General features: G+C 49.1%; 1 protein-coding gene across 1 annotated transcript in view; it reads right to left on the reverse strand.

Moving 5' to 3' along the window:
* PTH1R (parathyroid hormone 1 receptor) overlaps positions 1–25562 on the reverse strand; it is a 120590-nt gene that overhangs the window by 74305 nt on the left and 20723 nt on the right. The gene's annotated exons all lie outside the window — the stretch shown is intronic.

Genomic DNA, 25562 nt, shown 5'->3' on the forward strand with positions numbered 1-25562 from the left:
GGGCTAAAAAGGTAATATTTTTTTTTTCTCTTATGTGCCATAAGGTCACAGAGGTTTGCCCAGCTGGGCTGGTGCAGGCAGCGGGGCCGGACCCTTTGCTAACCCAGGCACCTTTCAGCCTTGCAGTACAGCCTGGCCAACAGGGGCTGCCAGGAGCGCAGGAATCACTGACGGGCAGGTAGGACTGGAAGCCACCTGCAGATGCTTTGGGAAAACTGCAGATGCTTTGGGAAGTAACCTGAGGATGACATTCTGGGATAGCCATTTTCAAAAGAGGGTTCCCAACACCCCGTCATTAGAGACTTGCAGGCTGAGGTGACAGATTCCCTCCAGCCCTAACATCCTTCCCCCCTTCCAGCTCACCTTTTGTAGCTGTAAACCTGGAAAGACTTGCTGTCTCCTCAAATGTCCAGTCACCTGCCTGTGGCTCTTGGTTTCCATACCCCTATGGCAACAACAAATTCCTTAGTCTGAAACCTCTGAGGGTTTCTCCTCTTGTTTTGTCTTGCTGTTGAATTTGCTCAGAACATCCCTTTGATCTTTTGCTGTGAGCCACAGGACAGATGGCTCAGGGCACCTTCTCCCAGGGGCGTGCCTGCTCCCAGCCACCCCCAGCCGGGCTGCAGGCTGTCATGCCTTTGCTCCATGAGTCAGTGCTTGGTTGACCCATCTCTGACCCAAGTGACTGGTTTCAGTGGATGGTGCTGGTCCAGACTAACCATAAACAGAGGCAAAATCAGGCTTCGGCAGATTTCCATGGAAAGCACAAGTAAGGTGGATTATCACAAGAAATAATACACCCTCCTACAGTTCAAGCCCCAAAGAGGCAAACACGATGGATCTCCAGAAGCCAGATTCTCATGTCAAGTGAGCAGTGGTGTAAATTACACAGCAGACAAAAGCCGGAGCCGTGCAAGGAGGCAAAAATGAGGGGTTAGGGTAAGGTTCCCCAAAAAGGGTGTAAAGGACTTGGGAAACAAGTGACACAAGTCTGGATCTGAGCAGAGCTCTCTTCCTCCTCACACCAGAAGCTCCTTTGCCTGAAGAAATCAAAGCTGCTCTAACAAAGCCATGCAGCAGCACCTGTGGGACGAAGGTCGGTACCCTCAGTTATAGGTCCTTCTAGCACATTACAGGGATCTAAACCATATAATTTTGAGCACCTAGAGCTCAGACACCTACATCCAAGCTCTGCACTCCCTTCGAAGCCACTGAGGAGAAACAGACACCTTATAGGCATGATTGATCAACTCCGATTTAAATGCCTACTTTTAGGTGAACCTAAACAGTGCCTCACATACATTGATAGCATGAACAAGATCTCCATTATCTATAAGGATACAGAAAGATTCCTGCACTACATGAACCCTGTGCAGTGTCTCTCATATTCCTTGCATCCTCAGTCCCTTTTCTACACAAAAATGTCAATAACAATATTGACATTGGCATGTTCTTTTGCATTCAGCAGCAATTCTGAGCACTACAAGACGGCGACTTTAGAAATAGACTCCCAAGAGAAAACCCAGTCAAAAGGATGCCAAAGCATTATGTCATTCCTAGGAGCTGCAAGGGCAGTTCATAGGGAATCGCTGGTCTGGATCTAGGTAAAATGCTCTAACACACACAGGACTTGTTGCCAGGATTCTGGGGTCTTCCTTTCTTCTCCCTTGCTGGTGGGACTGTGGGTTTCAGCCATAATGAAAAAGGCACAGAGCTAGTTGAAGAGTAATTAGTTCGGCAACAAAAGAAATCAGCACTATTAGGAATGTTGCTGTTTCTTTGTGCTCTTCTGGGTTTTCATTACAAAACCTAAATACACATACACAAATATTAGACAGATCTGTTTGCCCTGAGTAACTGATATTTTTCCTAGGCTTAAAGCTTTGCTCTTTGTGAAAGGAAAAGACAGATTTTAAGCTTTCTCAGAAAAAAAAAAGAAAAAAAGAAAAAAAGAAAGAAAAAAAAGAGGTGGGTTTTTTTTCCCCTATTAAAAAAGCTTTTCAATAACATGCCCATTTCATCCAGAAGCCATTTTCCATTGGGAAAATAAATGCTGAGGGAAATGTTCTGACCAGCTGCTACAATGCATCATGCCACTTCAGCGGGGTGCTTGCAATTTTAATTAGTGGTTCGGATAGTAACGCACTGCGTGATTCTCTGATGTGAAATGCTGGCAAATGATTATTCCAACCACCTGTTGCATCCTAGTTTCTTCTGTTGCTTGCATCTCACCAGGGTTTAGCACTCTCTTGAGATCCGCAAACCCTTTTAATCACAGTGACCAAAGATGGTCTTTTGAACAGCAGCACAGCAGTGCTGAGTGCAAAGAAGAAATCAATTAGTTAAGGAGCAGATTGCTTTCCCCTCTCCTCTTCCACCTGGCAAATCTGCTGAAATGGAGGCAGAGTGGTGTTTCTGTGACATGATGTGGTAAGGAGAAGGACCACCATTGCTCTAACTTGCAGCTGGACTCTGCCATTCCCAAATGTCAAGGCCACCATGACTGACAGCTGGCCAGCTGGTTGCATCTCCTAGCCCAGAGCAGAAAGGTGGCTGAGCTGAGTTTGTTACGATTAGGTGCATACCTGCTTTAGATACTTTAGAAGGGGAAATGACTGATTACCATGATAAGCAACACCTGGGCAAAAGGGGTTGCACCACATTAGAGGGAAAAATCCAAATTCCTAGAGAAATCAGCACAGGAAGCAATACATAATTTTCCCAAGGCGAGACACTAAATGTGAACAAATTCAGCTAAAAGGCCCACCCCCCATCTCAGCCGGGCTGCATCATATATCCCGAGGCACTGGGAGCTTCAAGAGGTGCTTGTTCAAATACAGCAAAGAATCACAGTATCCCTTGTGGCCTTAAAGAAATGACTGCTGTATTTTGTTTTATTTTCACAATGGTAGGTTAGTGGTCCCAGGGGCAAAGGTGGTCCAACCTTGCCCCAGCAATCAAGATTAAGCTTTAATTTATTCTGTGTTAGTCTAGGTACATACAAATACTCAGGGGTTTTTTTTTCTGAAAGTAGCATGGGAAAGCATCTCTAGCCCTCCCTTCACCAGAGCTATTTATATTTCATCCACTTCTGTCTGTATTGCTGCTTAACAGAGGCGTGTACAGTGAAATCCTGGATTTTATCAGAAATCAAACAAGCAGGTCAAAAGGGGTTTAGTTTCCAGCTTCAGTCACAATAAAATAAAAATACTCAGCAAAAATTATCAACAAAAAATAAATCAATCTCTTCCGGTTTAAAATGTGAATGGGGGAGATGGAGTCTATGATTTCCTGAGCGGAAAATTATAGAAGTGCTCTAGCTTTAGATCAACGTCAGGTCAGCCCAATTCGAGCTGGAATGCCCTCCTCGTGCTCCTTGCTCTGGTTTTGCATGGTAGCAGTTTTAGTTGTGGGGACTTGCCCCACTCGGGGTCACCTGGAGCTGATCAACCATCTCTCCCACAAAAAGGAGGTGCATTAAAGAGTTTTTTTACTGACACACCTGAAGGAGCAGCTAGAGCCACAGTGATATCCATGTTGTGGGACCACAGCATGGGATACATCCTGGTTCCCATCCCTTGCTCGATGTGCACCCTGAGAGCTGGTTTGCCTGCCTGCCAAGGGCACCCGGTGCTGAATGTCTGTCTGTGTGCGCGCATCTGTGTGTGTGTGCATCTGTGCGTGTGTACATCTGTGTGTGCACCTCTGTGTGTACATCTGTGTGTCCATAAGCCAGTTCTGGGTTCAATCCCTCCACAGGCTCCCCCAAACCCCCCCTTGGAATTCAGAGGGTGGGTGAAACTTGCACAGACTGTCCAACCAAAACATCTGCTCCCCAAGCAGTTGCAGTAAGAAAAGACCTAAAATCTCTTCTGATGCATAAAAACATAGGATGGGGTTGGACTAGATGACCTTTAAATTAGGTCCATTCCAACTCAAACCATTCTATGATAGGATAGACATTAATTCTGAAATCAGAGAAAATTCGGTACATAAAGGGCTTCGGGGGTTTGTTGTCCAGGCATTTCACCTATTTACGCTACTTCAGGCTTCTATTTTAGGCTTCCTCATCTCCATGACTCTTGACTGGAAGGTGTTCAGGAATTTTGCATGTTTCTTAGAAGCCCTCCTTCTAATTTCTAGGCTAAAAGTATTCCTGCTTATAATGCTTGTTTGTCCTGGTATCAACTTGTAGCATAATAATATCCAGGGATCAATAGGCAAGACCTTTGGGGGCACTGGCTGCATCCCTTTTGCCTGGCAAAAGGCATTGCTGATCTTAGAGGGGTTTGCGGAGGGAGTCTTGGCTCTCCTGGGCATGTCTATGATGTGGAACGAGAAAGGATGCCGGTGGCCCTGGTGTGGCATGGCATGGCTGGGGTCAAGCTAACCCTGTGGTGGGCTCACAGACCTGGGCTATGGAACAGCACAGATGTGCAGCGCTGGGACAGGCTGCTCAGCCTCCTGTGCCCAGCTCGCTTGAGCGTCTGCAATTTAACACAAGCTTAGCACACGGAATGCCGTGCTTCTGGGAAAATACAGCCAGCGATCCTGCACTGGGGCTCCTTCCATGTTAATAGCTCTTTTCAAATCTTACTGAGGTGTTGAGACAAAGACAAAGCTCTTCTGAAAGCTGGGTCTTAAAGGCCCCTTGAGAAATCAGAACAAATGTCTCTGGATAATGTGGCCTGATGCTTTTAAAAGTAATCTATCTAAAAGTACCTTTGGGAGTGCAAAAAGCACAGACCACAGGGGAATGAGTGTACCTCTGTGGGTATGTGCATGTATTATTTTCCTGTATTTTTTTTCACAGTTGTCTTCACAGTTGTTACTGCACTTTGGAAAAAAAAGAAAAATAAAAAATCAGACATGTATAAATTGCCAGCAGCCTTTTAAAATAACATTTAGAAAGGATTCGGCTGACTAAATGCAGATGTCTTCACTGGAACTAGTCACCTTGGGCTCTCTTCAGCGCCAGCAGAGATCTGCTTAAAATAGATGGTATTTGTGTTCGTTGGGGAATGAGTTATGGCTGGGGAACCCCTCCGGCCCTGGAGCAGGCACTGGAGCGCCGGGCTTCCCGGTCCCGGACTATTCCTGGGTGTGGGTCAGCAGGAGGGTAAGCACCGTCCCGATGTGCTGCTGGGCTGGGGCCACCCTGTGCTGGAGGCAGAAGAGTTTCATACCAAGGAAAAGTCCCCATCAGTGTCCAGCGCTGGCAGCGTTCCGTTTACTAGAGCTGTCATTGCGTTGACTGGAGTGCCAGGCATGATTTATCTCCTCCTCAAGTAGACACGTAAACAGGGCACATGAATCATGCCTTAAAAGTGCCTGTTTTTCCTCAGCGGCTATAAAGGGAGCCTGGGAGATGAGCTCAGGGGGAGTGGTTCCCCCCTCCCCATGTCACCGAGAGTGAGGTGGGTGAATTACTCGCCTTCCTCCTGCACCTCTGCATCCTCTCCATCTGTACGTCTCAGAATAGCTGTTTAAAATATCAATCCCTTTCTTTTTTCTTTCCCCGCCCCTCCCCCCCCCCCCCCCCCCCCCCCCCCCCGCTCAGAGTTTATAAAGTCACCAGACATGGCTTATGCAGGAACAAGATATTCCAGATAAGCCATAGCCCCCTTAACAAGTGTTTCAACAATTTTTTTCTCCCAATACTTGTATCTGCCAGAGCCACAGCTCTGCGGTGGGGAATAGCAGATCACCTGGCTGGATCTGAGATTTTTAAATTTTTTTTTTCTGCTGCTGCTTACCCTGTGCAAAACCCTCCTTGCTAATCAGCATGCTGTCCTGCAAGTGATGGTGACCCCTGCCCTTGACACCCCATTGCCTGCCCTAGGACAAATGACTTGCTGCTCTCTCCATCACAGCCCAGCCTCCCTTCCACACTTGATCTTTTCAGCCTATACAAAGGCAGATGATTGTTATTTATGAAAAAAAACACCAAAACAAACAAACCCAACTAAAAATATCCCACTGTATTTAACCACCCTGGTTCTTTACAGTTGAAAGTTTTTCCAAAAAATTCACTTTGGACTCAGAAACAAGTCAACCACCAGTGTGCATCAACAAGCTCATAAACCAGCTAATGAGTTTTTGTCCGTTTGAAAACAGATTCTTTGTGGGGTGAGGTTGGTGGAGGGATTATGACAAACAGTGCCTGCTCACATCCTGATTTGGAGGCTAAACTTCTGTGTCAACACGAAGCAGAGGGGAAAGAATTTCATTGGAATCGGGAGGATGCTGCAGAGCTGTGAGCCGGAGCAGGAAGGTGAGACTGAAGCAGGAATCTGGGGTCGCGGTTATATGCAAATGGAAAGCAGAACTCTGAAAGGAGACCTGAAGTCAAGCAGGTTGAGCCTGCGTTTATACTCTGCAGGTGAACTGGTATTATGGGTGGGAAGGTGAGGGAAGGGAAACTTGGCTATGAGAAGCAAAAGGAGTAAGTTTTCCTGGCTCTGGAAATCAATCCTCCATCTCTGCCATCAGGGAATATTCTTGATTGTGACTTTTGGAGATTTCTTTAAAGATGCTGCTGCCAGGAGCTCTGGTTCAGTATTGCACTGAAAAAGGCCATTGCTCTTTTTTTGGAAACAGGATGCCTGCAACTTGTCATCACGAGCCTAAAACCTTATTCTCTCTGGTTTGGGCTTTCCTGATGAAAGGCCCTGAGCTCGTCTGCTTGCCCAGCCATCACCAGGGGACACGCTCAGACTGTGTTTGGGGTGACCTGGTTTGCTAGGATCCCTACTCTGTAGTGGTGTTCACAGTCTCCTGTGACCTCAGCCTTCAGTTTCTCTCTGTGTTGTTTGGAACTGTAGGCCCAATGTGTCAGCACCGACACCAAAGCTGTGGCCTTGTGGTCCTACCAACCTTTCATGGTTATTGCTCAGCATGGTTCATCACAAGTAGCTCCAGGCATGTAAGAGGCACTGTGACAATCAGCTTGTCTCCCCAGGCTGGTTCCATCACCAGGGGAAGAGTCCTTCCAGCCACCTACCACTCAGGACCTGAAGGTGCCCTTCAGTCCTTTGGCCACGCACAGAGCAAGCGGACCCCGATACAGCTGTCCCAGGCACACCTGAAGTTGGACTGCCTGTCACGCGTCAGGGAAAAAAGGAGATTTATGCATCACGTTCCCAGGGCTGATCTAAAGCTACCTGAACCCAAACAAGTCTAGGGCTCATGTCAAAGCACAACATCGCCCATTTACATCTTCTCTTTGCTGTTTCTCATCCTGAAGCTGGGAAAACCAGTGCTGCATTTCTTTGGAGTCCTTCATGCTATTTTTTAATGCCTACCGCAGCTGAGTGACGCAAATTCACCCATCAGCAGCAGCCCCGACGAACTGACTGAGGCGCAGCAAATGGACCCAGAATTTTGGCTGATGGAAATCGAGCCACCCCACTGACGTCAGCCGGACTGTGCTGGGCAGGATCTCTTACTGAGAGACCGGTTCAGAATACCAGGGCTCTCACAACCACAATACGTGATTTGTATCCACTAACATCTAGACAGATATGGCTATCAGCACGTGCAAATATCAAATTACTCAGAAATACTCAGAGGAGCATTTTGGTGCACACCCAGCCCTGTGGCTTTTTGTTGATGCATGTACATGTGTCTGTGCCTTAAATTTAGCCCAAGGCACAGACTGCTCTCCGTCTGAAAAAGCAGATGGGATGCCTCCGGAAAAAGAGACACCCCATCTTGACTGCGAGAAATGGGCTTTGTGCTGGAATAACGGGGTGAAATTCTGTCTTCAGTTGTACAGAAAAGCCCGCTGGCTTTTGGACCTAGGAATAGCTTGTGCTAACAGGTCATTGAACAGATAGTGGGTGCAGTGAATGCCAGTTCTGGTTTCGGGGACTCTGGGTGCCCTGTTGGTTAATAAAGCTGAATGCAAGTTTTAGCTTTAAGTTTGCAAGGTCACCAGCTGGTTCAGTTGCTTTCCTCTACCCAACGGCTGAGTTTTACAGGCCTTGCAGGCACTGGCTGGCCTTAAAACCTCAGCTAGAAGTCAGATTTGTGCAAAGTTTTCCAAAAGATCCCGAACTCCTTGAAAGTTACAGTGGCAAAGGAAAATACCTGTGCGTGCACACACATGTAGACACATAAACAAATCTATTTCTTTAGAGGACTAAATTAAAAAAAAACAAGCAAGCAACACTTTTGGACAGCTTAGACACCTGTCATGGGGCAGATTTTTATTGAGGAGTTAGAAAATAAACCTGGGTGGAGGCGAGGGAGGGGTGTTACACCATATACATTTACAATGGCATTTCTTCCACATCTCCTGAAACATCTGGGGTTTTGCCACTTAGGAGACAGGAACTGGGGTTGAAAGACCCCAGCTGGGTTCAGCTGAGCAAACCCTCTGTTCTCCTTGTGAGAACCGCACAGCAAGAGCAGTGACATCCCACCAGCAATGCCACGAAGTGCTCAGCCCCGCAGTCACAGTCTCCTGGCTCCCAAAGCAGCTGTCCCCAGTGGGTAATGAGTCCTAATTGGCAGGTAACGAGAAGGGAAACAGTCCTCGGAAGGAGAGAAGGGGAAATGTGGCCTCTGCCATCTGGAAAGCTGGTCACTGAAAAACAAAGACCTGCAACAGGAAACCACTTCTATCAACACGGTCGACAGCCCGAGACAGAAGCCAAATGTCTTTAGTCATAAGCAGGGCCGAAGTTAGTAAAGCAGATGGAGAGGGATGAGATCTAAATGGAACAGCTTTCACCCCTCATGCAAGAGAGGATGCCTCTCAGGTTTCCAGAGACACAGAAGGTGCCTGGAGAACCCTTGCTCAGGCTCTCTTTACATTTGCACAGTACCCCAGCAGAGGACGGACATGTTTCCTGGCCCACTCGTCTCCCCCAGCCCCTTCAGCTACCCTCTGGCACTAGCTTATCTTTTTCGGTGGGAACTGAGAAGGAAAATTGATAAACACCACTGTTCACTTCAGGCATTGGTCCAAGAGCACTTTGCTTCCCCACACCAAATGTGAGGGTATCTCAATCCACGTGGAAAAATTTAAGCTTCTCTCGACGCCCCAGAAGAGGGTCGTGGCCTGGAGATCATCACTCCTGATGGCCTCAGCCCACCTAGTTGCCATGCTGATGAACAGGTTCCTATGCTATGAGAAATACTTTCAGCTGAGGCACTTTTTAAGACTTTTTGAACAATGTGAAATGGCAGAAGACTGATGTCATGCGGATGCTCTGAATATGTGTGGGCAATCTGGGTCCGTGCTCTGCAGCCGTAGCTCAGGAGGTAACAAAGAGTGATCCAATGCCTTGAGGAACCAGGAAGGATTTACTGGTGAGGAACCTAATTCTCCTGAGTAAACTGGGTATTTTGGCTTGCATGTAACTTTAATGACAAGCCATCAAGATGCAGGGTTTATGTTTCCTTCTAAAAACACCATAGCCACAACACAGAGGCCTCTCATCTAACTTTACCTACCACAGCACCTAAATTAGGAGTAGCCCCCATCCACCACAAAAGGCAAGGGATGGGCTCTGGAGGATGATTCAGCCCATCCCATACCGTGACTCTTGTTGGAGGAGCCTGCACTGACTACTGGGAAAAACTCAGCTGACTAGATCTTGACTCAAGCCTCTTGGTACCTCTCCACGCTGTGGGGGAAAATGTCTTCATGTCTACAAACAGCCTTCAAACTTTTGGCTCAGATGGAAAAGCCTTCCTTAGTAAAACACCACTGACATTCTTTTGTGTCTCCCAGTTTAGAAGGTGGGCCTGCTGAAGGGCAAAATGACGCAGTCCCTTGTCAAGAAACAGAAATTCAATGGCCAAGGGTGACATCTGGTCATAAAGTGCCCTCAAGAAAATATATTCCTGAGAATGCCTCCCACTAATGGGTATCCTTGCTAACCAACAACTTGTTCAGCCTTTTTGCAGTGAAGAAAGTGCTCTGAGGACTGCAGCGCCTGTGTGTGGGTTTGTATGTATGCAATAATACATGCTAGCAAAACCCCGAACCCCTGCAATTTTCATTCCAGAAATTCTCAGCTGAAAATAAACCGATGATCCCTTACCCTCCTCTCTGCCTCCAGAATGGACAGCAGTTATCTTTGGATCATTACTTTGTTCCTGAGCAGTGCTGTGGCAAAACAATCCAAACTATTCCTGGCAAGGGGGCAACCGATATGACAGTACTATTTGAATCCTGATGGTTTTCTCTCCAAGGGCAGGTATGAACTGTCCTCTTCACCTTTGGGCTTTCTGCTGGCATTTGGGTTCAAAGTCAATAGCTTCTAGAAAAACAGACAAAAACATCCCCAGCCAGACCTTCTGGGCATGCAGTTCAGTTGTCCTACTGGAGAAAGGGGAACTAGCCTGGATATCATGAGCTCATGTCTTGCCTGGATTAGGGAGGAATCCTCAAGGAGACACCAAATGGCATCCACCCATTTTGTTTTTTGCTTTTGCCGTGACGGAAATAACACGAAGCAACTGCACAGACTCCTCTAGGTCCCAAACAGACTTGCCTGCTCCCTTTGCACCAACCTTCCAGGCCCAGACATGCACACTGCTTTTCCACGCCATTCTCCAGGGGCTTCTAAAAGGGAGGAAGACAAGTGCCATGGCTACAAGCTATTTAAAAAGATGCTACCCATTCCCTGTCCTCCCACACGTCGTCTCCTGGTGAGCACAAGAGGTTAAGTGAACTTGGCACGTGTGAACTTGGACCTGGCAGGAGCCTGGGAGTTTGCAACAAAACCTAAAGGCAAGTGAGCTGCCCGGGTGGGATTTTGTTCCAAAAGGCTGCGTACAGTTCCCTGGTGCCGGGACAGGACAGCGAGTGTCTCGCCTGATTCTGGGAAGATGTCCTGCTGAGCTGGAGCCATTTCAGTGCAAAGCTGATTCCTGTGCTTTAAAGGGCAACATCTTACTTGGACTACACAGCCCCGGAGTCCTGCCTTTGGCCCTGGCGTGCGTGAGTCTTAGCACAGGGCTCTGATGTCTACCCAGAAGCAAGGTTCGAGGCTGAGGCAATCACAGCGGTGTTTTCTAGGAGGGCAGGGGATATCATTTTGGGACCCATAATTTTCAGCCCTCCTCTGTCCCGAGCCATGTGTTAATTGCAGAGACAGCCAGCCTTATCCCATCACAGGACAGGAGCAGAGCAGCACTCCCAGGCAGTGTCAGACTGTCCAGCCCCTGCTGTAGCTGGGGACAGAAAAAAGGTGGAACGGAAAAGCTTTGTGGGAGAAAAGAGAGGGTAGGGAGCACTAGCAGAAGGGAGAAAAGCCATAAAGCTGGGAAAGAAATGAATTAAAATAAGACAGATCAATGGATCAGGGGAGGATGAATACTGTGTAGACCTGCAGCTCGGGAGAACAGCCAGGAACCAGAATCCCTTCTCTCCTCTGACAGACTCATTGGGTGGCCAGGGGCATCTCCCTCCACGGTTCAGACTGTAAACTCCCCAAAGCAAAAAGCATGCGAAACTGACCAGCACAGGGGAGCCCAACCTCCTTTGGAAACGTTAATGAGGAGGAGGTGTGGAGCAGGAAACTAAGTAAATAAACAAAGAGCACAGCCAAATAAACAAGGGATGCTGCAAAGAAAGTTTTGGTTTGGGTTTGACACTACACCCTGAGCCCTCAATATCTCTGTGTCCTGAGAAGGCAACGGATTTGTCACAGCTGTGTGTTCTCTGCTCCCTTCTGGCTTCATTTAGCCACGTGTGAGTGCGCGCGCGTGTGCGAGGTGGAGCTGCGGACCAACCTGAACCCTGCACTTTTCTCAATTGGAAAAAAATGAACACTCTCCATTTTCCATTCACTGGTTTTATAACAGTTTGAAATTAGACTGATGAGGTGTCTCCTTGCCAGCACTATCTATCTTGGTCTAATTACACAGGCTGTGCTAATTGCAGGAGCCAACCTATAGAACCACAGCATTCCTCTTCTGCACTTCTAGGGGCAAACATATGGGGGAACTCACACTCCTGCTCACTCCATCTCTCCCTCTTGCTCTCTGTCTCTCCCCTGGGTGATCATGCTCCTGAAATGATAATTAGAGGATTGCAAAGAGAAGGGGACCTGGCAGAGAAACAGCATTCTGGGCTCTGGAGAAGAGCCATGGGTCTGGAGCCTGGCTAACAAAATGCAGAATGAAGAGCTAGAGGGAGAGAATCCAGCAAACTCGAGGCAAAGTGAGAAACTGCAGGTCCTGCAATGTTTTCGTGTTAGTGGTGAAGTGCCTGGGAAGGTGTTTACTTCTCTGTTTAGGTAATATAGCTTGAAACACCAGGGGCTGTGAGATGCACAGATACCTCTAACTCCTTCAAAGCTGCTGCTGGGGGTAAAGCAGGACTAGGACCCCCTTTCTTACAGTGAAGGAGTCGAGGTGCAGAGGGAGGCTAAGTGACACCACCAAGGCTATCCAGCAAGCCTGCCAAGGCAGGAGCCTTAACCCATATCCAAATGTGAAGTTATGACAGGGGACCCAGCCTGCCTCCCCCAGCAAGTCCAGTGCCTGCATGGGGTGCAGGGAGGGAGATGGATGGAGTTCAGGTCTACCCTTACTTCCTTCTCTGAGACCACAGAGGAGAGTAGGGGTCTTCACTAGGCTGGGGTGTGTGGGGCTTGATGGAAAAGGATGGCTCCACTCTGAAAACGGGACACACCTCTGCTAAGATAAATAATAACTGAATGGAGGTACAACTGTGAAACATCATGAACCTTCATGCAACCTTGCGAGCTGGGGGCCTTAAAATGGCATCTGGGGCAGGAGAAGGGGAAGGATGGCTCCCAGCAATTCTGGCTTTTGTTCATTTTCCCAAGCATCTGAGACTGTTCTTCATGGGAAACAGGGCCTGGGGCTGGACAGACTTTTGGCCTGATCCTGTCTGTTTTTTCTTAAGTTTCTGTAAAGCAGGAATGGTTGTGGTCTTGCTGGCAAACAGAGATGGTAAAGTCGAAGGTCCCTTGATACAGAGGTGGGTGTGTTGATCTACAGATGGAAAGCCTTCAGTTTTGTCTTCTTTTTCTATATCTGGACACAATGGCTGCATTTACACTGATAAAATGAATCAAACCAGGGCCCTTTCTCTGCTGCTGTCCCTCCTGCCCTGTTGCAGCACCTTCCCCATCCTGGGGCTGTGATTGTACACACCCCTGCCACGGGCAGAGACATGTTTCAATAGATCAGGTTGCTCAAAGCCCTGTCTAACCTGACTTTGACCACTTCTAATGATGGGGCATCCACGGCTTCTCTGGGTAACCTGTTCTGTTGTCTCACCATCCCCATTGTAAAAAATGTCTTTCTTATGTCTGATCTAAATCTACCCTCTTTTCAGTTTGAAACCGCTGCCCCTTGTCCTGTCACTACAGTCCCTGGTGACCTCCAGGACCATTCCTGTTGAGCAATACTAAGGGTCTCACCAGGCCTGGCTCCCTCCACAGTCCCCCAGTTCATCCCAGCACCCTGGAGCATGGGCGTCTGGAGGAGATCCAGGGCTTGCTTGCTAGCAGCCACGAGACCTCCTCTGTTGGAGATCCCTGCACGGGAGCCAGCTGATGACCTGCACCTCTGCTGTTCTCTCCCTTTGGAGAAGGGACCGTGCATGTACAGCAAAGGGATGGAGGAATTTCCCTGGCTTGTGCTTCTGGTTCTGCAGCTCCTAGCTGCAGCCAGCCAGCACAGCGGGATGCTCCGAGACGTTTGCTGCCATCTATGGCCAATAATAAATAATGCAAAAGCAGGCAGAGGGCTGGGGTCTGTCTGCAGGCTGGGCTTTACTCAGGGCAGCATCTCCACAGGGATGCTTCTCTCCCATGGGGGCCAGGGCTGACGAGGGGGATGTGTACGGGGAGGCTGGGAGGTGCTGTCTGAGGGATAGTTTATGGTAATCCATCTGCATCCACGGGACACAGGGTTCTGCCAGCCATTTGACTCAGAGCGCACCAATACTCCAACACTCGCTAGTAAGTGCAGAGAGGAGAGACAGGAGCTCTGTGTGGTAGCCTGGGGGCTGCGGATGCTGCTGCACAGCTGCCCTGCAGGCGACACACAGACACACACACGCTTGAAGGGCTTTGGAAAACATTTCTGCCCCTTTCTCTCTTTCCCTTTTACACCCTGGTGTCTCCAGAGCAGATGCCTGGAGAACAGCCAGCTCTGATTTTGGGACTGCCATTGCATCAGCATCCAAGAAACTGCGAAGAAGTATTTCAAATGTACAAGAAAGGTTTGAAGGTGGTGATTTTGCCCTGGCAGGCTTGGCACCAGGTCATATATCACCTGTGCACCCTCTCTGGTTTCCTACTAGACCAGCCGCAGCCACTCCTGTAACACAACCTGGTTTTCTATGTTCTCTGTGTTCTGCCTATAGCTGCAGAAATGCAAGTGCTTGACCTGCCCTGGCTTTTTTGGGACATCACAGGTCACAGACACAGTTTTAATGATCCTAGGATAACTGGGAATGGCTGATTGTTCCTTGTTCCAGGCTGCACATTTGCAGCAGCCACTTAGCAAGTTTTGCTTTCTCCCTTTGGCCTGTGCAACAAAAAGGGTGACAAAAAGTAGGTCCTTGATGGTTTTCCCTGCCAGCATGGTGGGGACAATGAGGCACTGGGGAATGGGATGTGCATCTGGGTCACAGACTGGGAACACTGAGAAGCTGCATCTTGTAGCAGGGCCCCTCTGAGCACTGGGCTGTATATCCCAAATCAAAGCACAGAGCTGAAGCCCCTCTTCCTCCCCACAGCCCCACACACCAGATGCAGCTTGCTGAAGGTCTGATGTCTGCTGGAACTCAGAGAAGCAAGTGATCTTGATAATGCTATGGATCTGCCCAAGATCCCCCAGGCAGCTTATGATAAAGCAATAATGCAAAGTGAATAAGAGCCTCACCATTGCCCAAGTGACCAGGGAACCCCCCCTTTTCTGAACTGCAAGATGAAGCAGGGCTCCTGTTGTGTTGTAGCCCACCATCCACATCCTACCCTGCTGGGAAGGCCTTTGTGAAATCTCTGTTCCCCAGTACAGGGGATATAAAACCTGTCAGGTCTCATGTGCATTTCTCACCAGCTCTTGGCCCATGTCTCTCCCATCTGCAAGGGCCCTGGGAGTCACCATGCCACACTTCAGCTAGTGCTGGGGCTTGATGGCCAGTATGACCTTGCTCCCTGGACAACACTTTTCTTAGACAACCCTATGGCATGAATACCTCCCTTGTCCATGACAACACGATCTCATACACCAGACACCTGCTTCCTGCTCCATGGCTTGGCATGAAGAGTCACCTGCAGGCAGGGAAGCTGATGGCTGCATGCACGTATCTGCTCCAGGGACCAAGAGTGTAGGGGAGATCACTGCTGGTGGCCAACACCCTGTGAGGCCCCATATTTTCACCATTGCAAAAGTGTGGCAAAATTAATCCACTCCGCTAATGCAAAACCCAGAGAGAAGCAAAGTCTGTGCTGCATCACGTGGCTGAGGCAAAGGGCATTTTGATGGGCACACACCACGCAGGGAGCCCATCACCCTTTGGGGTGGTGTAGGGGGAACCCCACGGATGACACATGGCATCAGCACAGGAGAGACACTGGGTGGGATCTTCCCCAGACTTACTGGAGACATTCAGGTGGGGAAAACAGGCACTTTTAGGACAGGATTCCTTTGATCGACTTTACACATCTCCTGTATGCGCAGTGAGCGCGCTGCACAGATAATGTGCCTGTGTATGTGGGTGTAAAGAGCATGCTCGAGCACATAATGTGGCTTGTTTGTAGGGTTAATAGAAAACACTCGAGCTGCAATAACCAGCAAATGCATTTTATGTGCAGCACAACCGGAATGACTGTGGGCTTTCTAGCTTCCTCCTGAGATACCATCACTGCATGCACCTGGGCCCAGCGCATGCTGGCACGTTAGCTAGGACACAGTGGGGTGAGGGGTGACCAGAGACACAGATCTTCCATGCTGTAAGCAAGGGCTCTTCTGCAGTCCCTGTGAGGACCCAGGCAACGCACCTGACTTCCCAAGGGCATGGTCTTCTCCTTGACTACACCCCTCCAACAAAACCAACTGTGAGTTGCATCCAGTTACCCTACAGAAAACAGAAGCTCAACTGACAGACCACAGCATTTTTCTTAACATGGTACAAGTATCACCATCACTCAACAAACCAAATGTGTTTTCCTCTTTCAGTGAGCCATTTCACCTTCATGCAGATTTCTGCTTGCTACCTGCTTTGCAAGGCCACCACTACCCACCTGTCCTTTGCAGAGGACATGCCACCCATCCCCAGCTCCTCTTTGGCTGGGCCATGCTTGGAGTGTGAATGCTCTCTCCCATTCACTGCAAGGCAGAAACCTGCAGCACTGTGTGCCTTATGCTCCTGGCCTCCATCCTTTCCTTCCTTCTTGCCCAAGAACCACTGGATGAAGCTAATAACACAGCCTAACTTGACAGGAGGATATTTATGCTCTCAGGGCTGTTTGCCCCTCCTCTTCTCAGATCTGTCACCCCTCAGTGTTGCAATTGGTCCCCAAGTATGTAGTACAGCTAAGTCAGAGGATACCTGGGATGGACTGGGTTCAAATCATGGACTTGTGCATTGGGACAAAGGGACTTAGGCATGGTGGGAGGTCCCTCCAGAAGACACCCTCACCCTCCTTGCAGCCATATTGGACAGCTCTTCCCAACAGGTGGAAAGACTTCTCTATCAGGTACCTGTTTTTCACACACTGGGGACTTTGCAGAGCTGTATGCCCAGACCTCTGGGTGCGGGTACTTATCCCAGAGGGTTTCAATGTCCTGCTCCACCTATGCCTTAGTATCTGGACATGTGTTACCCTGCCGGCATCCATGCTATCACTCAGGGTGCTTGCATCCCCCCATGCCTGAAGCAAGTTCCTGGTACAGGTGACACCGTGCACGCACATGCCGTGTGAGCATGGGGCTGCCTGCGAGCATCTGGGAGCTGCAGAAGCGAGCGTGTGGTGCCTCCCTCCCTCCCTCCTGGCGAGGCAGGAGAAAGCATTCCCAGCATGGATGGCCACTGCTAATGGCCCAGGAATCCTCAATGCAGCTGTTTGTTCTGGCACCAGCACAGCGAGGTCCTGAAGTCAGTTGAACCGCATCGACTTCCCTGCCAGGGTCAGATTTCAGAGGTATGCGATCGGGGATGCCCCCACTGCACGTTTCCAGCACCTGGCCTCCGCCTCCTTCCCCAGCTTGCCATCACTTCTGCGGGAGGGAAACCTAAGCCTTTTCAACACGGGCAGGAGAATGCGGCCGCCAGGAAAGTGATTTACAGCCCTGCGAAATCCCATCGCCCAGCCAGCCCGCCAGGCAACAGTGCCGCTATTGTGACAGCCGGTTTGGCGATAGCAGAGGACCCCTGGGCCAGCCCCTCTTCCTCCATGTCCTTCCTTCCCCTCCCCAAACCCAAACCTCTGACCCTCAGACAGCTGGGGTGCCTGTGTGACAAAGCACGTAGACGAGCTCCATGGTCCCTGGGTTTGCTGGGTCTCTCGGAGCCGGTGTGTCTGGTGCGGGCACCATACTGTTTAACCTCAGAAACGAAACCAAGGCTGGGGTGGCAGGGTTACCTCCATAGCCCAGAGGCGACACCATGTCCTTCCAGCACAGTTCAGCCCATCCCACAGGGAAGCCTGTATCAAGGACATAGCTAGCATGGAGATATGGGCTCCTCCACAGGACCACTTAAGCCCTTTTCAGAGCATCCCATGGCAAGGAGTCCCACACATCATCACCTGCTGTGTGACCTTCTACATGCCCAGCTTCAAACTGTTGCTATGGGGCAGGATGGTGATGTTTACTCACACCCCAGACCTTAGAGGAGCCAAAAGACGGTTTATTGATGCTCTGCTCTGACTTTTGAGGCATCCAGATGTACCCAGATTGCTAACTCAGCTCAGTCACGTTCTTTACTCCAGGTGAAATGAATTTCAGGTGAAATGAATTTGGGCTGTTTCGTTCAGAGAGTCAAATAGAGCCCAGTGACAGCAGGGAATGTGGTGAGAAATGGCACAGCTCTGAAGGACCATCCAGGCTGGTGGCATCCAGGATATTTCTAGAGCCCTTGTGTGACATTGAACACAGAGGTGCTCTGGCTGCCTAGGGAAAAGGAGTGTGTGCCCAAGAGCCCTCAGAAGATCTGTGCTAAAGCCAGTTATAGAAAGCAGCTTTCTCCACCTTATCCCACTAGCCTGACTTGATGACCAGCAATGTTCTGCATTAGTTCTGGTAAAGCTGGGAAACTTCTTGATGCAAAGCAATGTGGATGCTAAAAGTTTAAGGCAAGGCTGGACAGCTTAAAAATCAAACAAAAAAAGCCACTCAGGTCTGGTATGTCCATGGGGAAAAGAAGTCTTGCTCGGGAAGTCCCTGAACTTTGTATGGTTTGGGTATTGAAAGGAATCATTGCGTTACACTTGACCTGTTATGGGTTTCCAAAGCCATCTGCTCGTGACCACCTACAGAGTCTTTCTGCCTGCTGCTCTCTCGGGTATGAGTTTTCCCTCTCCAGAGGCCTGGAGCAAATGTATGTGGAGTATTGCACCAAGCAGGGCAGACAATTACTGTGTTTTGTGTGTGTTTTGGGAGCTCTCCCGGGCAGGATTTCAGGTGCTGTTGTGCTGAATGCTGTATGAACACGGTGAGGACCTGGCTGGGGTATCCTGCTGGCTGATTCTGAAAGGTAGATGTTTCATCTGAGCTAGTCTCTGCAGGCTGCTGTCAGCCAGCTGAGAGAAATCTGTGTTGGATGAGAACAGCTCAGTTTACGATAGTTGTTTTACAGCTGAATAGTCCCTTCATGGCCTATAAATGTGTGTGCTGGGGTGACCAGCCCAGAGAGAAGAGCTCATCTTTTGGATGTCTAAAGAAAGGAGAAGTGCCTCAGCTTGGAAGTTAGTATGGCCCTTTCTACCTCCTCTCCTTTCTGGATGAAAACCCCTGGGACTGAACTACAGAGTGATGGGAAGACCCTAATGCATGTGGCTGTCCCAGTGAGGACCTCAAGCAGACAGAAGGACCTACTGCCATTTCACAGGTGAGTGGTGATGCTGTGGGAGAGACCCAGGCAGCTTCTGGTGCTGCAAGAGGTTGCACAGGGGATTGCAGGATGAGAAAAGAGGAGTGGGGGAAAAGGACCAAATAATTTTGCACTGAAAAGATCGGGTTCCCACCAGACACAAGCCTGGGGTTGACCTCGTGGTCTTGCAACTTCTGTGCCATGGCTGCTAGCTGGACCTGCTCTGGTGGGCTGGTGCTGTGAGTCCCCACACCACTGCCTGGGGTCATTACTGATGTGTACCTGTTGTTTAACCACATACCAGATGCAGAGCCAGGTTTGTTTGAACCATTAACTTTGTTCTAGCGTCTGGGCTGCCCACATGCATGTGGGAGCATTCCTGTTTAGAGAAAACATTTCATGGAGGGTTTAACAGTGTATTACAGGAGGGAACTGTAGCAGCCTCTGCAAATATAGTGCTGCTTCTGCTTCCTTCTCCTCCCCTGCCTTCCCTCTCCTCGGAGGGCTTGCAGAGCACATCAATCCTGCTTCATAAATATTTTCCTGACTACCTAAATGTGCGCCAAAGAAACTCATCACAGATCAGTCCTGTTACCAGCAAGTGATGCTGTGCCATTAGAGCCAGACCCACACAAAGCCCCTGGGATGCTGCCAGGAGAGCAAGGCACAGCATCTCCATGGCAGTGACTCCGTCTATTTGTTACAGCACGGAGAGGGGGACTGCTGCCAAAGGGGCCAGGGGATCCCCTTCTAACATGGTCTCTTGGCCCTTCTTCAGGGGATTTACCCCAGCTCCTCTCTGTTGATAAGGGAAAACAGGAAAAGCCTATGGGGAAGGATGCAGAGAGGCTGTCCATCCAGCTGATGCTGTGTCCCTTCCACCCCTCATCACTTGGGAGGGGTTCAGAGCATCTGTCTACCCTTTCTTTAGCTGCTGCTTCCAGGGATCCTGGATCTCCCCCACAACACATGTAAATGTAGAAAGAAGGACCAAGCAGAGGCACAGCTTCAGGCTGGGGGGGTTGCATTCAACCTGGAGCATCCTGTTCAAGGGTTCAGCCTCTCAGCCTCCATGCCCTAGACATGCCTTGTCCTTGCTCTGTTCACATCCCTGTCCTCACTGTGTTCATGTCCCCTTATTCGTGAGAGGGGGCAAATTTGCATGAGCTACATCTCCCATATTGGGGTTCCATCACCACTGACCTAATGTCTTCTACCTCTGGCCCATCGGGGGTCAGATCTGATCTCCCACTAAGAGCAGTTGTCTTTTTCCCATTGATTCACAACCACAAGACAAAGAGCCCTCTCTCAGCCTTTACTCCAGCCTTCCCAATGACACGGAAGGGTCATCGCCCTTGTCTTTGCAGCAAGCTTTAGGATGAGGAGGAAAAGATACAGCTCAGAGCAGGAAGCCTGTCAGGCTAAGCCTTTCCAATTGAGCCTATCGTGGTATTGCCTAAAGTCCCCAGTTACCAAATCCTGGTTTAATTTAACAAGCATGTGCACAAAGCTTAGGTCAAGCTCACCCACCCACTCAAGTCGTTAATGCTCAAGTACCCACCATCTCAAGTCATGAAAACTGATGGCCGACAGGACCTCTAATCAAGGCAATCAATCTCGGGGAACAAAGAACAGGTAATAAGGGAGGGTCCGCAGCAGAAAAAGCAGGTGGAGCTCCTGGGGTTTGTGAAGGAGAAAGTAGGGGGGGGGGAGCCGTGGGGCAAACAACGGGTTGAAGAGGTGATAACGACCGGTATAACTGCCCCGGCGTGAAGACTCCTACATATGCAAACAATTCCGAGAAATGTAATGAACATGTATAACCGTGTAACATAAAATGGGACCCACGAAACAGCTGGGCACGCGGGGCAGATGGGGCGATCCCCGTGCACCCCGTGCCGCAATGGATAATGCCCGCTGCTCGATGCTGCCTGGCAGTAAGGAATTTTATTCCCGGATTTCAGTGACAGTGGGACATTCTGGGTCCTGGGACTGTTGAAACTCTGCACAAGCTTGAGGCTGAAACCCTCTGTTTGCTGGGCACACTTATTTCCCTGATCCTTCCTGAATGCCCGTGGGAGATGGGCAGTGATGGGGGCTGTTGGGGTGCAGGCTGTGTACATGCAGCCATACCGCTTGTGGCAGAGTGCTTTGCATGTTGTTAAATGGCTCCATTAGCACTTCGTCAAAGAGTAAGAAGACTCAAGACTGGCTGGGTGACCATCAGCTTTTGAAGGCGACAGACTCCCTGGGACAGCATTTACCCCACTTCTTCCTGCAGCTGCCAGGAGCTGTGAGCGGAGCTGGTGCGGGTCTGAATTTTAAAGAATGTAGCAGAAAAATATCACTGCTGCAAGGCCAATTTCACTTACCAACCTGATGACTTTTGCAAGAAAATAATATGCTCTTTTCCTGGAAGGTAGACAGAAATATACAGTATCAGTCCTGCCTTGATTTCCCACCCTTCTGGGCATTAGCAAATACAGCTGTCTCTTTCCAGCTTTCTGCCTCTTTTAGGTGCTTTACACTATTAGATAAACCCACGGTAGAAGGAAAGGAAATTGAATTAAAAATTGATCTGCTCTACCTGATATGGAGAAATAATGTGAAATGGGGATAATGGACATGGATTGTGATTGTATGTGTCTGCTTAAGGAATGTGGGTATGGTGACTAGTCATGGGTGCGGTGACAACTACAGTTTTGAGGAGACGCCTGCCCCTCTTCCTCTAACAAAGGGGAGACGGGAGACGCCTGCCCCTCTTCCTCTAACAAAGGGGAGACGCCTGCCCTTCTTCCTCTAACAAAGGGGCTATTTAAAAGAGAATAAGAAAAGATGAGAGACATTCAAATGCTATCTAGAGGGAGGGAGTGCTAAGTCTCCTTGCTGGAAAAGATTGGGTGGTCACAATCACCTGAAGAAGATCGGATGGTCACAAGAACATGAATCACCTACAAACCTGCAAGACCACCACATTCCAGGAAACGGACTGATAAGCTAATTAACATACGAAGCGGGTTTTAGGTAACGAATATGTATAGGCGTTAATTGAATATTCATTTGTTCATTGTATAAATGTGAGATGGTTCGTCACTTCGGGTATGCACGCTTGTGGAGGAGCGATCCCCCGTGCATCTGCGCGCAATAAACATACCTACTTTATAACTTTCGAGTTATAGAGTCTAATTCCGCACGTCATACCTCCTGGGAACTCTATGAAAGGCAGCATCCCAGCATTTCCTGGGTAGAACAGGAGGAATGAGAAGTAATAACCCTTGAAAAGGAGGAAAAGAGGAGCGGAGCATTAATTAGACGGAAAAGATTTGGAGGTTCCCCTACCTATGTACTTATTTAGTAGATAACCAGACAGATGCTGCACAGGGCTACCCAGATGCACAACAGGTGATATTTCCAAAAAGCACTGGTGGCTGAGGGAGCAAACTGGCACCAGTTCAGAGGGGGCTGGTTCTCCCAGCCACGTGGGTTCATACACAGGTGATAATGGCCCAGAGCTTTTAGAAAATACCTTGGTAGTGGTCTGAACTTGCAGTGCTTTTGGAAGGCTCGAGTCTGCAGATCCATGTGTATGTCTGGAGAACATGGACCAGCAAGACCTGGAACTCGGGTCCAGATCCAGAGGAGACAGGTTTCCTCATGGGTCACCTGCCCTGAGCACAAGCAGAGGCTGGTCCAGGTCCTGCTGCGTTCATGCCACCTCCCACGCGCCCGTGCTCTGCAGTGACAGTATGTGCCTAGCCAGAAAGTCAGAACATGAAGCAGATATAAACACGCCGTAAAACACCACCGATACAGTAAACACAGCGAGGATTGCAGGGAGTGATTTGGCTGGCCTGCAGGAGCTGTTTTGCTGGGCTGGGGTGATGCAAAGCAGCTGTCAGCTTGGTCACTCCTGTGAACAACTGTCTTGTATTAGCCCAGCCTTGCACTAGGGTCTGGGCATACTTGGGAATCTGCTCCGAGGATCGCACCCTCCATGCACACATACACGCTTGGGATGCTGAAGGGTGTCTTCGCGATATTAGCGTGCTGTGCAAGTGCCTGGCAGCTAGGGGCTGAGTAAGGAACCTACTGAACCCAAGCCAGCTGTGGAGAATGTAATTACACAGTTAAACTCGGAGACCACTGACAGTTGCATAACAAAGGAAACCCAGCCTCGCTGGAGGCAAATTGCTTTTGTTCTGCTAGAGAAAGGAAGGTTTTGTTGACAGCTCAGATAGCTGCTTTCAGACAGGAACACTTAGAAAGAGTCTCACAACAATGTCTTACTCCATTAGACAGCTCTATCCAGGCTGGTGGGCTTCCCTGTCCTAGAGGGCTGCCATTCTGGGCTGGGGCCACTAAAATAGCATCATCCTCCAGTCATCACTAGCCTCTGCAAAAAACTTCCAGGAGCAGATTAAACATTTAGTGGGTCATTTAAGACATACTGTTTGCTTCCTCCTCTCCGAAAGACAGTTTTGTGCAGAGGGGATTGTCTCAGGGTTTTGAAAGGTCCTTATTAGGTTTCTTTCATCTATCTTCTGCTGGAAGTTGCCTTAGAGAAGGAAAGTAAAACTGAACAGGTGCTGGGTACGGGGAGGAAGGTGGAGGTGGTAGGCTGGGTGGTCTTTGGGGAAACTGTGCCACAGCTGAACTGTTAGAAAGACAGGTCTGGTGGGAAGGACCGTGTCCATTTGCTTAATCAAATGCAGAATCAGCTCTGCTGTAATTTCTTTGGTGAGGTGCTGGAGCTGTTGTAGAAACTCTTAGCGATGGACAGTCTCTCTCCCTTCAGGAGGCTGCAAGCTCCCCTGCCCTGCAACCCTCTCTTAGAAAGCTCCTGACTTCTAATGTGATTTCCTTAGCAGCAATCTAATGTCATTACCTTCTGTCCCTGAGGGACATAAGGAACATTCCTTTCTCTTCCTTCCTCTGTTCAGAAGCCTTTTATGTGCTGGAAGGCTGCGATCATGTGCCCCCTTGATCCTCCCCAGACTAGATGTCTTCTCAGCCTCACAGATCATGAGTTCTGTCTTGCTCTTGGGCAGCCGGGTGTCTGTCTGCACAGATGACCTTTGCACTTGCTATAAAGGGTTTGAAGGCAACCAAAGAATGCTGTTATTATTAATGTCTGCAGCCAAAGTTAAAGATTTCTCTGATATTCTGGATGTAGGACATGGAGCGTCTAGAAGGAAGGGATGAAGGTCTCAACTTTGAATCCAGGCAGGCAGCATAAAAAGCAGAGGACCTGTGATTTGTCAGCTTTTAATGCCAAGGACTTGCCTTGTCATGCTCTGAGTGAGGCTGTGGAGCCTCATGCAGGTCCTGGAGGGGTTTCTTCAACATACAGACATGCTGTATATAGGCTGGCAGTTATGGACTGCGAGCGAGAAACCCACTGTTCTGAAGGCTGCTGTAGTAGCTTCATGTAGAAGCTTCGTAGCTTCATGTGGTAGCTTGGTGGAAACTCAAACCAAAGGTGGCATTGAGTCATTGCCTGCCAGAGTGGGACAAAGTCACCTCCTCTGCTGGATGTATGGGACAGCATTATTCCTGGACTCTGTTACAACGACAAGACTGCTCAGCAGCAATGAACTGAAGGGGTGCTTATGGCAGATGCACAACCTTTGCACCAAAAATCTTCTAATGTGTCCTCAGCAATTTGATGGAAGCTGTGCTGACAGCTCCTTGGTAGGTGGATACAGGTCTGAGGATCCCTCTCAAGGCCACTGGGTCTTTTCAGAGAAGGAGAAGGATGGTTCTTAATAGCATTGGCAGTGCTTGGCTGCAGGAGCTGTGGAGTGACAATGCATTGTGGGATGTCAGCGAAAGTCAGGATGTGGCAGGTATGAGACACTCGTGCAACATGTAGTTAGATCCATTACTGCAAAAATTTGTGGCAAAGAGGACTTGCAGTGATTGAAGGCATGACCAAACAAGACTTTCTTATGGAAGAGCGATCCACTGAGTGTTATTCAAAGCAGAGATCCCAATGCTAGCTCACAAATTCTGCGTGTCTGGGGAGTGGACTAGTCTCTGAGTTTCTCCTGTGGGCAAAGCATTTTTCTCCTGTAAAGAGTTCTGGAACTTGCTGGAGTCTTTGAGCTCTCAAGACTACATCAGGTTAAATGCTCTGCTTTGTTGCCTGGGACTCGGCAGGTCTCTGACCTCTGCCTGAAGGAGCTGCAAAACCATGCTTGGTTGTGATACCCTTGATCCTGAATTCTAACATCCTGCCTTTGATTCTGGCCAGCACCACCTGCCTTGGATGAAGGTGAAAGAAATTTTGTGATATGAAGCTATTAAATAGTCTCCCATTGGAAGAAACTTCTGCTTGGCCTGTATTTAGAGCAGACCGGCTATGTCCCAAAGCACTGTTATACATCCCAAAAATGTTACCTATGTCATGTTAACGGTACTTCTACCCATTTTTACGCCCATACTTGAATCCTTCTCTACCTCTGGTCATAATGCAGTCTTACGGCAAAGAGTTCCCCAGATCAAATATGCATTTGCATATTAAAAA

The sequence above is a fragment of the Falco rusticolus genome, chromosome 4, assembly GCF_015220075.1.
Source record: "Falco rusticolus isolate bFalRus1 chromosome 4, bFalRus1.pri, whole genome shotgun sequence".
NCBI lineage: Eukaryota > Metazoa > Chordata > Aves > Falconiformes > Falconidae > Falco > Falco rusticolus.